The 15,267-nt window shown below is 46.2% G+C and overlaps 1 protein-coding gene across 3 annotated transcripts in view; it reads left to right on the top strand.

The window, feature by feature from the left end:
* Positions 1-15,267, top strand: part of ST14 (ST14 transmembrane serine protease matriptase) — a 56,489-nt gene that overhangs the window by 13,290 nt on the left and 27,932 nt on the right. The gene's annotated exons all lie outside the window — the stretch shown is intronic.

The following is a 15,267-nucleotide window of genomic DNA, read 5'->3' on the forward strand; positions in this document are numbered from 1 at the left end:
AAAACCCTGGCACTGCTCCTGCATTCTGGTTGTGCTAGCAGCTGATTAATTGTGCTCCCAGCCTGTATGCCCTTCTAGGCCGGCCAGCTCTAGCTAGCATCACTGCAGCTGAGTGAAGGGGTTTTGCTGTGGGTGGGATTCTAGGAACAACATGTGAGTTAACTTTGCAGAGAAGATGAGCTGTGTCTTCTCTGCAGAGTTTCTACCTATCTTTGCCCTGCCCTGTCCTGCCTAACTTGTTACAGATTTCAAGAATCAGTAATTGTTTTTGTATCTATGCAGGCTGGAGCAGATCAGCTGCTCTGTAAAGACCTTTTATTGTTTTACGTTCTATGCTGCTGAGAGCTTTCATTAAGCAGAAAAGTGAGGGGTTCTCAGATTTGGAGTCAAATTCTGTTCCATTATAGCCTCAGAACCCCATATGGGTCCCTGATGTGAACAAGAGCAGAACATGAACAATGGCAGGTCCCCTAGAAATACCATTGATGGAGAATCCATAACCCAGCCAAGCAGAGCAGAGATGGCAAGGTCTGATTGCTTTAACCCTTCCAGGCTTCATGTGCAGCTTGTTCAGAGGTCATAAGTGTGGCAGCTGAGGAGCTGCTTCTGGCCAGCAACCTCAATTACAGTTCCTCCTTGAGCTGACCAGAAAAGACTGTGTCTATTAGCAAAGCTTTGTGGCAGTGCCACTTGTGTGAGCTGTAGTTGTATAGTTTGTCCGTCCCACAGCTGAGTGAACTCTTCTTAGGAATAATTTTACCTGATTTAATTCAGATTTTCTTTTCTTTTCATGGGTTAGCAGCAAGCAGGTGGTCTGGTTGGTAGAACAATTCCAACTACTTCACTGAAATGAATTTTAGCCTTTAGGCTGTTTGGTGACCTATTCACTGCAGCTCAGTGGTTTCTGATTGCAGCTGTTTCCACTCCTCCTGTGTGCGGTTTCCACATGGGGCTTGTTAAGGCTACTATTGCTGACTACATGCAGCAGAACTGGTGCTAATAAGCAGTGTTTTGCTGCAGTTGTAGCCAAGAAGGACAAACTATATTCAGGACTAGTTCAGTAACTATGGTTGAATCTGCTCTGAGCAGGAGGATAGACCAGAGATGGCCACTCAAATGCATAGACTCATAGACTTCAATGCAAGACAGGACCATCATGAACATCTAGTCTGATCTCCTGCTCAGCAGGCCACAGAACCTCACCCATCCACTCCTGCAATAGACCCATAACCTCTGGCTGAGTCTCTGAAGTCCTCAAATCATGGTTTCAGTAATTCAAGTTACAGAGAGTCCACCATTTACACTAGTTTAAACCTGCAAGTGACCCATGCTGCAGAGGAAGGCGAACTTCTGCACAGGGTCTCTGCCAATGTGACCTGGGGGAAAATTCCTTCCTGACCCCAAATATGGTGATCAGAACTCATGAGCCAAACTATTTGGGACCTTTGCTCTGCAAACAAAATTTGCTCTGTTTGTGGTGGGAAATGACTAGGCAGTGGTGTTAAAGTGAATACCTGGATTGTATTGGACCACACTTTGGCCACGTCCAGACTAGGAATTAAAATCGATTTTAGATACGCAACTTCAGCTACGAGAATAACGTAGCTGAAGTCGAATTTCTAAAATCGAGGTACTCACCAGTCTGGACGGCGCGGCATCGATGTCCGCGGCTCTCCGCGTCGATTCCGGAACTCCGTTCGGATTGATGGAGTTCCGGAATCGATGTAAGCGCGCTCGGGGATCGATACACCGCGTCCAGACTAGACGCGATATATCGATCCCCGAGCAATCGATTTTAACCCGCCGATGCCGCGGGTTAGTCTGGACGAGGGCTTTCACAGATACTACTTAGTGTTTACCCAGATCTAGGAAGCACATTATTTCCATCCATTAGAGGGTTATAGAGACATATATTCACTAGCCTTTTTATTGAAGCCTTTTCCCATAACATCAGACCAAAAGCATCAAGCAGAGACACGTAGCTAGTATGAAGACAAGAGGATGGTTCAGCCTACACACACACTTCTTCCTAAGGGCTGGTATGTAGGTGGGGAAAAGTTTGTGACCGCAAAGAGGTTTGTGGTTGCTAGTGGTGTTGACTGGTAGCAATCTTAGGAGTTTTCTGCTGCTTTTCCAAGGTGAAGAGTGGTTGGATCTGTTCAGAGCAGGGATTAGGGAATAATGAAGGAATAAACTGTAGATCTTTTAGGAGTAAGACTAGTTTTAGTTAACAAAACTCCCTGCTGTTTAACTCCTGCCTTAGATTGCAAGGGTCAAATTTGTCAAAGATGACTGTGAAAAAGCACATGGGAGCGATACAGGAAGGACGCTTAAAATGCAGAGAGACAAAAGGGGCCTTTTTCATCCAGGAAATTCCAAACCATGAGTCCTGTCAGTGCTATCCCGACAAAAACTGTGTCCCTGCCTGCCTTTGGCAACAGGAGAAAAATGTTTTTCCAACAGGAGCAGTTGGTTTCAGTGTTGCCAATCCTAACTACTCATGAATCATGACCCCTGCTCCCCATCCTATCACTGGCATAAAATCATGAAATGGCAAATAAACGTTTTTTTTAGAGGGGAGGATATTTGCCTTCTGGGTTATTTTAAACCTTTAGGATGCACTTTCAAGCTTCTGCCTGCGACCAGTAGGTCTTGAAAGTTTGACTGTTTTTACTAAGTTGTTTGAATCACAGACTCATAGAAATTGTGGGCTGGCAGGGACCTTGAGAGGCAGGACCAAGTTAACTAGACCAGTGTTTGTCCAACCTGTTCTTAGGGCTTGTCTACATCACAAAGTTGCAGCGCTGGTGAGGGGGTTACAGCGCTGCAACTTAGGAGGTGTACACATCTGCAGGGCATCACCAGCGCTGCAACTCCCTGTTTGCAGCGCTGGCCGTACTCCCGTTTTGTCTCGGGTGTAGAGGATCCAGCGCTGGTAATCAAGTGTAGACACTTACCAGCGCTTTTCTTGACCTCCGTGGAATAAGCAGGTATCGCAGCATACCTGAGAGAGCCTCTCTGGTAATCAAGCAGGTCTCCTACCCCGGTTTGCTCTCGTGTTCCCCGAACCCCCGTGCAAGCAGGTCTCCTTCCCTGCGGTTTGCAGGGGGGTTCGGGGAACGCGAGAGCAAACCGCGGGGAAGCAGGTCTCCTTCCCCGGTTTGCTCTCGCGTTCCCCGAACCCCCGTGCAAGCAGGTCTCCTTCCCTGCGGTTTGCTCTCGCTTTCCCCGAACCCCCCTTGAAGCCGCCCAACAGCGCTGCAGTGTGGCCACATCTAACACCACTTGCAGCGCTGGTTGCTGTAAGTGTGGCCACTCTGCAGCGCTGGCCCTATACAGCTGTACTAATACAGCTGTAACAACCAGCGCTGCAAAATTGTAGATGTAGACATACCCTTAGAAACCTCCAGTGATGGGGATTCCACAACCTCCTTTGGAAGCCTGTTACAGAGCTTCACTACCGTTATAGATAAAGTTTTTCCTAATATTTAATTTAAATCTCCATTCTTGCAGATTAAGCACATTGCTGTGTCCTACTTTCATTAGACATATAAAGAGTATTGTGAGCAAATTCTCTACAACAGCCCTTAACATATTTGAAGACTATCAGGTGCCCCCTCAGTCTCATGTTCTCAAGACTAAACATATCCATTTTCTTAACCTTTCCTCAAAGGTCAGGTTTTCTAAATCTTCCATCATTTTTGTTGCTGTTTTCTAGACTCCAATTTGCTCACATCTTTCCTAGTATGGTGCCCGGAGCTGGACACAGTACTCCAGCTGAGGTCCCACCAGCACTGAGTAAAGTGGGGCAGTTACCTCCTGTGTCCTATATACAATGATCCTATAAATACACCCCAGAATATTAGCTTTTTTTTTTTGCCACTGCATTACATTCTTGGCTCATACTCCGTTTGTGACCCACTATAAACCTTTTCAGCAGTACGACCATCTAGCCAGTTCTTCCCCACTTTGTAGCTGGGCATTCGTTTTTTTTCCCCCCCTTCCTAAATGTAGTACTTATCACTTGACTTTACTGAGTTTCTTCATGCTGATTTCAGACCAATTCTCCAATTTGCCAAGTTCATTTTGCTTTCTAATCCAGTCCTCCGAAGTGCTTGCAACTGGGCCTTTGGTGCCATCTGCAGATTTTCTATAGCCTACTCTCCACTCCATTATGCAAGCCACCAATAAAAATATCGAATTCTACCAGACGCAGGGAAGACCTCTGCAGGACCCCAGGAGATACACCCTCACAGTTTGACAGCAAACCATTGCTAACAACTTTGGTTGTGCAGCCATCTGAGTTCATTTAGAGCACATTTCCCTAGTTTGTTTATGAGAGGAATGTTATGTGGGACTGTGTCAAAAACCTTAATAAAATCAAGTTATAGCTACTCCTGGGGGTAGGGGGCGCAGAATTCATACCTTCCGCAGATTTCTTGGCTTCCCTGCAGAAAAATGGGGAGCAAAGAAATCTGTGGGAAACAAACCCCCCTTCCCTAGCAGCAGATCACCGAGGAGGGAAACTGGGTGTGTGTATGTGCCTCCTTGGAGAGATGGTAAGAGGATAGGGCTGGGTGCCTGCCTGCCTTGTGAAGGAGTGAGACAGAAAACTGTCACTCACGTTGCTGTTGCTGCATCCTTGACTTGGAGGCCTAGGGCTGTGTGAAGCAGGCTCTGTCCCTGAGGCAGAACAGAAATGTAACAGTTAAGCAGGCAGGCTGCTAATGTTCCCATTGTCAGTTAATTGTTCCCATTCTTAGTCAATTAAGGCTCCTTTACCTTGGCAGAGCCTTATTGTAAATAACAGTAACAATCTTCAGCCAGGAAAGTCTATGTGGGTTCTTATTGGTACGGTGCTGGCTCTGCCCCTCCCCAAAAGGGGGGGCCTCTGGCAAAAGGGGCAATGACATTAAAGCGCTGCCACAGCAGCGCTTTAAGCAGGGTCCTTAAAGTCAGCGGTACAGGCCGGTACCGGTGGCTACTTTTTACTGGTATGTTGTACCGGCCCATACTGCCTTGCTTTCACCCCTGCCTAGAGGTCAGCCCCACAGTTTGGGGCACTGCTCTAGGTGCTTACAAATGAATTATTAGCTTCTTCCAGTATCTTTCTAGGTTTCAGAAGTTCGGGTGGCTGGTTTATAATTCTCTCTTCCCCCATTTAAGGATAGAGGTGAGAGTATCAACTAATGACTAGCCTCCAGGGGCTGGGGGGGCGGTGTGGGTGTTTTTAAATGCCAAATATCTCAGGAGTTGGCAACAAATCTATTCCGCTGTGTCATAGGCCTTAGCCTGCTACAAATAATGGAGATTCTTCTTTAGCTCAAATGTAGGTTTCGAAGCAGCAGCAGCAGAGTTCTAAGTGGGACCAGATTTCTTGCACTAGTTAAGTAATCATGATGCTGCCTGTGCCCCCGGGAGCTTAGGGTAGACAGACCAATCAGCCCCATGGCGTGCTGGGTGCCTTTGCGGAATGGCGACCATATCAAAGCAGGTACATGAGACTTGATCCTGCCTGCACACCCCAAACTCCCACTGAAGTCAATGGGAGCTTGGTATGCAGATCAGGTCGTAACGATTGGGTTTGAAGTGAAACTCCCTATTGATTTCCATGTGGGATTCTGCTTGAAACTCATTGAGGGAGGCAGTTCCTTGTGGGGGAGCTTTTTTAACATCTTTACCTCTCTACAGCTCTATTGGAGAACAGGTTTTTTTAAAAGGGTGCACACAAGTGTCAAGACCTGCTTCCTTTCTCACAAATAGAGGTGTAAATTGGGGTTCAAGATCCATTGACATGATGAATGGCATTTCACTGGTCTGAGTTAGATCAAAATCAGGACCCTAAAGTAACTTTTTATTCCAAAGAATTCTAAAGCCTTATGTACAGTTCTATTCACGTATCTGATACAGCCACTTCTGGGGTGCAGGGTTCCAGCCAGATGGCACACAGCACACTGCCCAAAGGCAGCTGGGTAGGTAACCCTGGCCTGGGTGTTGGACCACATCTGTAATGTCTATGCAGTAAACATAATGGGGTTCAGTTTTTCATCTAACTCAGAAAGGCAACAAGGTGAGTTGGCTTAGTGGGGAATTGAACCTGTGGCTCTAAGGAGTCAAGGTAGTTTCTAACCAGAGGCATTGAGTGTGCAACCCTCCTTACCAGATTTATACTTAACTGATTCCCCATGGTCTTTTCCCCCTTTTCAAGAAGGACACTTGTGCTGGCAGGATGCTCTGTCTCTCATTTCCTGTAGTTAATTCTTTCCTGAGGTTAATCTCCATTTTATAATCTAATCGTCCTTAACAAGGAACTGGGGAGGAAGAGAAATGCAGAAACTGACAGGATTTCTCTGCTATCCTAAGGCTGTTTAGTTTCAGACGTCTTATCTTCAATTGTGTTTGTTCTTATCAAAAGCCTGTTCCAGCCCTGCATGAAAAGGACTAGTGATAACCTTTTGTTATATACTTCTGTAATAGTGCAAGCAGGGTTTACACAGTATCTGGGTGCAACACTGTTATCAAACTGAATTGTCTGAACAATTCTGACCTTGTGCTGGCTTCTCATGCTTACCCTCGTACTGCCCAACTAACAGCTGTTAGGTTTGGTCTCTGTAAAAGGATGGTGACCCTATTTCTCTCCCATACCTGTACATTACAGCCAATATGTGAACACTCACTCTCATTTGAAATTTAGTGTGAAATCTCGTGTGAAATGTAGACCATTTTAAATGACTTGCCCACTTTGAACATGTACATTTTGTTGGCTTTTGGATTGTTTAGATTACTTTGTCATATGCACCATGTGCCGGCTCTCATGATTTTTATCTTAAGTCCCACGATATGTAGTGCATTTCTTAAAGCTCCAGATCCTGGAGCCATGTGGTTGCTGAGAATCTTAGTTCTTAAAATAATCATCATCAGAATTAATAAAGCTAAGTGGCTAGCCTACATAGATCCAGAAAAAACTTGAAAATGTGTCCTCAAGGGCTCAAAACCCAGCAGCAAATAACCCTCCTAAAAAGTATTATGTGTATTTTTAAATGTCATGATTTTTGGGGACTGCAACTCATGAGTTTGTTTTTTTTGGGCTTGGCTATTGGTTTTTAAGCAGAACTTCCTGTTGATTTCAATAGAGAATTCTGAAAACCCGCTGTGGAATGCAATCCCGTGTGGTTTTTAATCATCATTGCTGTTACATCTTGCATTATTAAAACAAATAATATTTTCATGTTTTTCTGGTTTCAACTGTAATGCTACGTGTTTAGGTTCTTGTGTTGGGACAAGGGAAATAGATATGTCAATTTCACTTCAACAGTTAGTTACTGACTAGTTAGTTGGTTTCCAGGCTCTGGGATGTGGCACCATGGTGGACCTGTATGGATTTCAGGGGAATATTTAGGATGAGATATTTCAAAGTAATCAAAAAGATTGGGTGCCCAATTCCCATTCAAATTAACATGAATAGTTTAAAGTGAAAATCATGTCCTTACTGCACAAAAATACCCTGTTTCCAGTAGAACCACTGGATGTGTATGTGGGAAAGCTTAGAGATAAAAAGGCATCTACTACTCTAAAAGTTTTTATAGGAAGCCTGTTTCTGCAGATTTTGACCTGACTGTCTAAAGTCTCATTCCTGTTAAAATCCAGGAGAGTTCTGCCATTGACTTCACTGGGAGCAACAGCAGCTCAAGCACTCATGTCTGAAGCACAGAGTTGGACATAATTTGTCTGGATGCAAGTCTGTCATGAGGTGCAAGCCCTGACTAACGTAGCTGTACCAGCCAAAGCCATCAGTGTAGACACAGTTGTAGTGGCAAAGCTGTGGGGTTTTGCTGTTATAAGCTGCATCCCCACTAGGAATGCTTTGCCAGTGTAGTATACTGGGATAACTGTGCTGACAAGACCTTCCAAGTGTAGATCTGGCCCCAGGTTGCATATTTGGTGTTGATTTGAATAATCCTTATTAAACATCAGCCTGGGCAGATGAGACCTGGGGTGTGCAGGTCTTAGGATTCACAGGCTGGGAACTGAAGTCGTGAATGGAAAAACTTATTTCCAGATGATGACAAAAAAAACTTTGAACAGAATGGCCCTGAATCAAGGTCAGATGCCCGCTCCAGTCCAGCAGCCCTGCTTGGTCAGATGAGACCTGCCTCTTCCTAGAGCTCTCAGCCAGCCCTCTGACTTCTAGCTCCTGGACATGTGCTGGGCTCTCTTCTTGTCCAGGCACTCTTGCTTTAGGGTTTCTCTCAATACGTGCACTCCCCCTTGCAGTAGTCAGGCATAATAGTTGGAGAAGAGGTTGAAGCTGGATGTAGGGACGGGACAGGGCCCAGGGTGGTGCTGGAATTGAGATCAGTTCAACTGCTATCCTGCAGTTGAACTAACTTTCCAGTATTACTTTCCTTTCACTTCCTTTCCCTCATTCTTCCTGATCTATTGCCCTGCAGCCTTCTCAGCTGGAGCTGCGGAGCGAGCCAGAGCCTGCAGCCTGGATCAGAGCCACTGGCTCTAAATGCACCAGGGTTTTGGAAAGGTCACAGGTAACCTTTCTCCTGGTAAATCCTGATCCTCATGGGGAGGTGAAATCCCTCCTGGAATTTGGGAATCAGCAGCGTGGGGAGAACAAGTATTGGGTGGCATTGCAGACTGATGTCAGCAGCACAGAGCCCCGAGACAGTTTGCCTGCTTTTGAGAGTGTTGATTGGTTCAGCTGGAGGATAAGTCTCTGGAGGCACAGTGGGGTGTGGGCTGATGGTGAAGGCGAAGTATCCAGCACTGGGTCTGTGACTTCTGCTCTACCCAGTCCCTCACCGCACACTCAGTCCCTGCCTTTTGCCAGCGTGGATCTCATGCCTGTGCCTGGAAACTGTCCTTCGGCCATTGTGCCTCTCCTGGGACCCCACCAGCTATGTAGATGGACCTTGATCTCTGCCTCATGTCAGAGCTAGGATGAGAGGGTGCCATCAGCCCTGTGGTGCCGGGCACATGGCTTGAAAATTCCAGGTTCGGCTCCGGCTTGGGTAGGGTGGACCGAACTTTTTTGTTGTTAAACGAAAATCCTTCTTGTGTTCCTGTTGTGAGAAGAGCTGGGGGTGGTGTGGAGAGCAACAACGTGTCCTCTCTTCCCCTCCCCAGTGCGGAGTGAGCGGGTGTCGGAAGCAGCCTGGGTGGAGCCCGGTATCGCATGTGCTGGGTAGCTGGATAACTTATTGCATCTGTAGCGTTTGTTCTTGCTGTCACTGTGTCGCATGGCCTGGCGGCTCAGAACTGTATAGTGACAGCATGCTAGGACTCTCTGATGCACCTTCTCCACAATCAAAGTCCTCTACTCACCTCAGCAAAGGAGACTCACCATTAGCTTCTAGCAGTATAGGGCTAATGGCACACAGCTGAGCACTTTTAATCCCATCCAGCAGAGGGCAGTGGTGTGTACACATACAAACCTTTACTGGGTGTGGTTGTGTTTAAATCCTGCATGCTGTTAGGTCAGGCATCTCTCAAATTGTAGTGGCTCGATCTTCTGAACAGCATAGCACCTGAAGGTGATGATGCTGAGCAGTGGCAGCTTGCTCCGTGAGCAGTCTGACCTCCTTTTTGTCCTCTCTGCTGGCTGGGGCATCTGCTTTTCAGTAAAACCTTCCTAGTTCAAAGACCTGCCCCTTCTCCCTGCTGCCCATGTGTGCTCTGGGCTTGCTGCTGGCAGCGTGAGTCATTGCTTTCCCTGAAGTTCTGGTTTTTCTAGACAGATCACAGTATGTTTAGACAGGAATTGTGAACAGCTGGATCACAGAGGAGGGAGAGGCTCACTGCTCAGGAAACCCTGCTCTTCCTCCTCTATGCCACATGTCGTCATCAAGTGAACAGCTGCTCTTGGAGGATGGGGAAATCCACTGCCCTGCTGGTGTTTCAGACCGGAGCACTGGGGGGCTTATGGCACAGCACCTGTCTCTACGGGGATGCGTGAGGAATGGTGTTCCCCTGCTTTCAGGTGTCCTGAATGTAACAGCAAACTGGACGGGCCTACTGTTGGTCAGCACCTTGCCTGACTGAGAACAGAATTCAAAGGGACTGGCCATGACAGCTGATGTAGTGGGTGGGTCCTGAGAGCTAGCCACGGGTTGGCTTTCAAGCCTCTCCAAGCTCTGCTTACTGGTAAGAGACACACAGAGGGTGTCCAATCACTATTAAAAACTAAGTTTACACCTCCCAAAGTGGGTAAGTCCCCTTATCCGCCACTTGCCCATGGGGAAACCTAGGCACAGAGGAAGCGATTTGCTCAAAGCCACAGAGGAAGCCTGACAGGGTGGATAAAAATCAATGATGATTTTTTTTTAACCAAAAAAACTGTGCTTTTTTTAATTTAAATTAGATTTTTTTGATAAAGTGCTTTTTGAGAGGAAAAACCTATCTAAATATTTTAATAAAGATACATTATAGCTCAAAGAGATGTCGTCATGAAATTGAATTAGAATTTATAATCCCTATCGTATAAGACAATATATTCATGTAACGTTTAAGGAAAGTTTTGTAAATGAGTTCCAATAGTTCATGGATTAGGGACCCAATTTGATGGGGTTCCAGGGGCTTCTGTATAGATTATTTAGGTTAATCTTTCTATCTACCCAATGGGACTCAGTGCTCAGTCCAGATGATACCATCAGAGATACTTTTTTTTTTCGCAGTTCTCAAACGGTGGATATGTCTCTGAAGGTAACATGCTTGTTAACAGCAAAAATGTTTTAAAATAAATAAATTTAATGGGTAGAGGTGAGACCTCAACTCTGTTGTCCCTCTGCAAATTTGTGTGCACAGTGTCAATCTCTTACCTCTCTAAAAATGCAAAGTTTCAAAAAGTTCAATGAATAGAAGATTGTTGGGGGCAGAATAGATCTGGACAAGGAGAAGAAGTCTAGAAATAAATGTGAGAAGCGAGGCACATAGGCTTTTTTGTTAAAATATTATATGTTTGCTGTTGAAGAAAAAAAATCCAGAATTCTTAACGTTGTTGTTTTTAGTTAAATAAAACAATCTAAGTGTCTGTCTGTCTGGTGGTGATCTCCTCCTAATACAGCACAGCAACAAAATCCTCCAAATATTAATGATTAACCTCTTGAAGTAGAGAGAGTTCACCTCTCAGTGACTCCATAGATATCTGCTTCAGTTACCTTTGGTAAATGAAATAACCAATCATTCATTCATTTTCTGATATAGCTGTAAAACTAATCTGAAAAGCTTTCAAAATAAGTCACTGTTTAGAAATGTATAGTGTGTATCTTCTAAAAATGAAACCGACACCTATCTCTGAGTTGTGAAGAAAATGTGTTAACTTTATAACAACCAACAAGAATGCACTTTTATGTAGAAAAGCATGATTAAATTGAGTCTTCCTGAATAGACACCCTGCTGTATTAAGAGGGCAGAACTGTCTAGTTACAATGGAGGAGGCACGGGGAAACTAAGTGACTTGCCCAAGGTGTCACAAGAACTTTGTGCCAGAGCAGGGAATTGAACCTGGGTCTTCCGAGCCCCAGGCTAGTGCACTGATCACTGGACTGTCCATTCTAGACTCTGCTGATCTCTCCTTCTGGCACTTGGAAATCACTCACGCTCTGTGCCTTGGTTTCCCCAGTTGTAAAACAAGACTAATACCCATTTGTGTAAAGAGATGCGAGGCTAGGATTTGCAAAGCAGCCTAAGGGAATTAGGCCCCAGTTCCTAAACCCCTTAAGCTGCTTTTGAAAATGAAACATGTTTACTATTAGTACCTGAAAGCCATTGCCCTGTGGTGGACAAAAGGGGGCTAGAAGGAGAATGGCAGGGAAGGTATATTTCCATGCTGTGCCCCCTGAGAATTCAAGTCCATGAAAGGAAACACTTTCTGGCAGGTAGGCACTAAACCTAAGTGAAGACACATTCTCAATTCATGACATGACATGTCACCTTAACCCATGATCAGTGGCTTGGTTTCTGTACCAAGTGACTGATGTCTCTCTAGTCCTCTTGCCTGAGCGATGTGTAACGTTTGCTGCTCGCAGGATGCTGCACTGTTCCTGATTGTGTCCTCAATGGCGGGGATAACAGCTAAGCCAAGCCTGGCAGCCACAGCAGTGAAATCCAGAGGAATTTGCTAGGGAGATACAAGGAGTAGAACAGGCGTTAAAAGGGGGAAGAAATGAGCAAAATGAAAACTTGGTGGAATAGTTTCCCTAGAGATGGTGGAATGCTCTTTTAGTATAAGCCTTCCCTCTACTGGCAAAACTCAAGGACTCTCCTCCCTAGTTTATTCTAGAAGACCTTTAGCGACCTTTCAGTGCAAATAAAATGTACCTGGGAAGTGTTGCAGCTACTGCAGTGATGGGCCTTAGAAGTAAAAGGGAAAATGAAATATATGGTAGGAACAAAGTTTTAAGATTTTCAACCAAGGTGATGAGCCTCCTCCATCTCGATCTTCTATTATCATCCCTCAGTTGTGTGCAGATGTATTGTGTGTTTAGGAGAAGCAGGGTTCTGACTAGTGCAGTGGTCCCCCAACACGGTGCGCACAGGCGCCATGGCATCTATGTTCACCTGACTACTGGCCGGCGGACAAGCATCTGCCGAAATGCCACCAAAAAGCGGCATAATCAAGAGGCGTCGCCGGTGAAAAGCAGCGTCCCAAAGAGAAGTTGCCACTGAAATGCCGCTAATTTTTGGCGGTGACGCCTCTTTCCATTGCCACGTCTCGATAGCATTTCAGCGGATGCTTGTCCGCCGGCCACGGTCCTCAGTGGCTTGTCCTCCGGCGCCCGCCACCTGGAAAAAGTTGGAAACCGCTGGACTAGTGGTTTTTCAGGGAAAGGGGATCAGCACTTTGAATGGGTTACTCCAGAATGAATAGGGGTCTTGGAAATGGCAATAACAGCTGAGAGAGAGAGAGCTCATAATACAAATTGTGTAGTTTGGATCCCAACTTCTTCCAGGTTTGGGATGGGGATGATGTCTTGTGCCTTCAGAGCGAGGGGGTTGCCTTGAGTAGGCCTGCTGGGAGCTGGTGTGAATTAGCAAGCCTTGTCCCAAGACCCATCGGCATATAACCTTCTCTGAAATCTGGTTTATAAATTCGCTGTAATTGCTTAATATTCCTACAGCCTTTGGAAGATGTCAAATGCTAACTAAGTATTCTGTACATCACACTGCACGGCTGTTAGTCTGAGATCAGACCGAAATTAGGGCCGGTGTGTTAGGAAGTGTGACCTAGAACTCAAAGAAGGAGGCTGGAAGGTGCGGTGAATGTGAGAATTTGGAGAGACAGGGATCACTGATGTCCAAAGGCCCAAGTTTGCAGCTGTGGCGGCTGTATGCCCACTATTGTGGAACTGTGTGAATCTTCGAGGTTTGGTGCGTACAGTTTTTTTTCTTTCAGATTTTCAGTTCGAACCCAAAAAAACCCAACAAAAATGATTGTCTCAGCTGTAATTGTGGGCACTCTAGGATCTTTGGTATTATGGGCATTACTCTTGTATTGCAGAACAAGAACAAAGCTAGCAGAATACCAGTGTGAATTCCTTCATTACAAAATCTCTGCATTTTTCAGGGGAGGAAAAAAATTGGGTGTAGATGGATTGGCTTGTGGGGGCTTTCTTTTTTTGGACTAACTTGCTTTGTTCCTGTTGACTTTAGTTGCGTGTGTGGCGTCTTACTTCCCGTTGAGTCATCGGGGCTGCTAAGGAGGAGAAATTGTAGTTTTGACAGATGGCCTCCTGTCTCGAGAGTGGTGTGAAAGGAGAATAGGGCTCGGTGCCACTTCAAGCTACCCAATGATTGACATGACTTCCCACCAATGGCAAACAAATCCAGCTGTAGCGTATCTAGCTGAACATTTTTATCCTGTAGTTAAAAGCTGAGTCGTGGGAGTAGAGTCAATGCATCTGGTCAAATGACACCAGCCCACAGATTATGCAATAGCTAGGGAGGATTTGTGGTCAGACGGGCAGAGAGCTATAAAGCAAAGACTGGAATAGGAGAATCTGCTTCCAGCATCTGAGAACTGAATGTATTTTTTGAATGATTTTAGGCCCCCAGTTTTACTTTGTGAAGCTGAATCTTCTGGGTTTTTCATTGATCGTTGCATGGGAACGGAGCAGCTGGTGGAAGATGCCACATTAACGGTCCCGGAGACTGAAGGCTCCTGTTTGACCACAGAGTGCCTATGTCACAAGGCGCAGCAATGCAAACTGCTCCCCCTGCCCCTTACTGGTCTGTCCTCTCCCTGGGCTGAGTGTGTGGCAGGCCAGGAATGCTGATGGAACCTGGTTCCCTGCATGCCATTGGAGAACATTGGGCCACCTGCAGTCTTGGTCCTTTAACCGCCTGCCTTGCGGGAAGGGAAGGTCTTTTACAGCAACTCAGGGCTGATCTATACTACAACAGCTAGATCGACGTAAAGCAGCTTGTGTTGACCTAATTATGTCAATATCCACCCTACAGCCTTCCTTGCGCCGATGTAAGTGCCCTAATATACTGATGACATAAGTCCACCTCCACAAGAGCCGTAGGGCTTATGTCGGTGTAGTTAGGGCAATGCAGTGTCTGTGTAGACACTGCTTCCCTTCTGTCAGCTGTCTTGTCAATTTCACAGCTCAAGCAGCTAGAGCCTAGCTGCCCCCTGCTCCCCTGGAGAGCTGAGCGGCTGGTCCCTGTTCCCCACTGGGGTGAGATGTCTCAAGTGGCTTTCCCCACTAAGTGCAGGGGAGCCCATGAGGCAGCCAGGCTTCTGGCAGGGAGCTGCCAGCGGAGCTGAGAGACAGGACTCTCATCTCCCCACTCTGCCCTTCTTAGGTCGGTGGAAGCGCTTTCTAGCGTAGGACATATCCTCGGCATTGTTCAATGGAATTCACCTTGCAGGACAGGTGGAATTTGAGAAGGCCAGGACTAGCAGCACCTTGTTTTTCTGAATAAAAACATGAGCATTGTTTTCCCCCCTCTAATAGCAGAGACAGCGGCCTGCTCTTTGTAAGAGGCGTGAAGGGAATAGAATTCCAACATGCAAGCAGTGGCCAGGGCTCTTGCAGTTGTTGGAAATGCCAGGATCAGCTGTTCTCTCCCAAAGAGCGGTGATGTTGGGATGGTTAGTTTAAAATAAGACTCTTGTGTGCAGTTGTGGCTGTTGGGGTTATAGTGGAGCTGGAGGGGAAGGGGACCTCATAAGGGTCATGGCTGGATTCAGAGAAGCATCCAGACAACCTCATTCTATTCTGAGCCTCTTGGTCAGCACGACTGGGCTGG

This window comes from Gopherus flavomarginatus, chromosome 13 (genome assembly GCF_025201925.1).
Source record: "Gopherus flavomarginatus isolate rGopFla2 chromosome 13, rGopFla2.mat.asm, whole genome shotgun sequence".
Classification (NCBI taxonomy): Eukaryota; Metazoa; Chordata; order Testudines; family Testudinidae; genus Gopherus; species Gopherus flavomarginatus.